Source organism: Triturus cristatus, chromosome 12 (assembly GCF_964204655.1).
Source record: "Triturus cristatus chromosome 12, aTriCri1.1, whole genome shotgun sequence".
NCBI classification, from domain to species: domain Eukaryota; kingdom Metazoa; phylum Chordata; class Amphibia; order Caudata; family Salamandridae; genus Triturus; species Triturus cristatus.
In genome coordinates this window covers 721,404,133-721,406,007 of record NC_140595.1, presented here as the reverse complement: position 1 = coordinate 721,406,007, position 1,875 = coordinate 721,404,133, and the positions used below count along the sequence as shown (strand labels likewise).

The following is a 1,875-nucleotide window of genomic DNA, read 5'->3' as shown; positions in this document are numbered from 1 at the left end:
GAGTGGTGCTATAAAATAAATATAATGAATCTGTGAGAAAGTAGTTATGGGGACACGAGGTGCACTGTTGAAGGGTGGTAGTGAGGGAATCCCTAACGGAGGTGGTCATTGGGGCGCGCCAACAAATATTGTTGCACAGGGCACCACCAACGCTAAAGCCAGCCCTGCTCCAGGGTTAATCATTTCATTCACTGGCACCCTGTAAGCAAGCACTCTACCACTTCAGAATGCCTCGTGTGTTAAAATTTAACAGAAGGGCTGTAAAGGTCGGTCAGTGACAGGCTGAACCCATGTATGAGAGCATATAACACTTTCTGCTGTAATCTGCAAGTTGGCCAGGACTGTGCATTCTGTTGAGTTTTGAAAACCTCACATTTTCCTTCTCATTGGAATGTACAGCAAGTGTATGAGATTTAAATAAACACTTTACAACGAGGTGACAAAAGACATCGACGAAGGTGGGATTCGAACCCACGCGTGCAGAGCACAATGGATTAGCAGTCCATCGCCTTAACCACTCGGCCACCTCGTCTCGATGTTCTCATCATTTTGAAAGGCATTTATTTGTCACTAACAAAACCCAAGCTGCATTCAATCTCATAATTTCTGAGTAATTATTAAGTTGAATTAGAACCGGATGCGCTGCCAAAAAGACACCTGTTTGGGAATAGCCGGCCCATTGCCTAAGAGATCTCACAGGAAAAACTTGGTACCTCACATATCTTCCTTACACACCGCGCCCTGATCTCAAGCTGCAGGTTTACAAGGGTTTCTTTTTTCAGAGCTCTAAACACGAGTGAACCTTCTTATGAGGCATGTTCACAGAACAAGGTTCTTAAATACGGCTGGACCAGTTGCCACTTTTACCTTACACCTGCCTGCTTGCTTAGCTGTGGCCTGTGTCACTTCAAAGTATGCGTTGTCAACAATTCATTCACCTTAGGGGGTCCCTTGGAACCAAGGATTAACCAATATCGAGCGGCCCTGCTTCGTAGTGGCATAGCGTCCTCTTCAGCCGCAATCCCTTGATGTGTCGATTCTTATAGCGGCAACAGGCACTGCGGCGGTTTCTGCAGCAGCACAGCGATGCATGGAAATTCTTCTCGCGCCGTGGAGATGAGTCAGGAAAACAGTAGGAAAAAAAGCGATGCATTGATTTCTGTAGTTCTTTGAGTTTTTTCTTTCTTCCAGCTCCCAAACAGCAGCAAACACCTCGAGAGACCCAAAACTGCCACAAGCACCTCAAGGCAGGTCAGAACTCACAACAGCAGAGTTCAGGGGAGCTGAGGGTGAAGTCTTTGTGTCCCTGAGACTTCTGAACAGGAGGCCAGCTCACTTCAGGCCCTAGGAGAGCTCCTTAAAACAGGGGACACTGCACACAGCAAATTCCTGCTCCTTTCCTTGGCAGAAACAGCAACTGCAGGCCAACCCCAGACACAGAGCAAGGGCAGTACTTCTCCTCAGTCTCTCCAGCTGTTCTCCTTGGCAAAGGTTCCTCTTGAATTCCAGGAATTAGCTAAAGTTCAGGGGTTTTAGGTCTAATACTTATACCCAAAAATGTATTTGTTCTCTTTGTGCAAGGGGCTCCGAGCCCAGTTCAAATCAGTTCTGGGGGGCACTCTGCAAGTGCACAACAATATCCATTGTCAGTGTGAGCCTTGGCTCCAGACACACCACACAGGGTGGAGCCTGCATTGTAGAAGGCAGGCTGAGCCCTATTCAGGTACAGGTGCTACTCCTCCCACTGTTAGAAATGGAGGTCTCTAGTTGGCAATGGCTTGCCACTGTCCAAGTAGGGACCCTTCTTCCTAAGTCAGAGTAAGCGGGCTACACCCTTTGATAACCCCTTCTCAACCCTGTAGTACATAGCACGAG

General features: G+C 47.7%; 1 non-coding gene across 1 annotated transcript; it reads right to left on the bottom strand.

Annotated features, from left to right (window-relative positions):
* Positions 1-450: 450 nt before the first annotated feature.
* Positions 451-532, bottom strand: TRNAS-GCU (transfer RNA serine (anticodon GCU)). Its single transcript has one exon. It is a non-coding gene; the product is annotated as a tRNA-Ser (tRNA).
* Between the last annotated feature and the right edge of the window lie 1,343 nt (positions 533-1,875).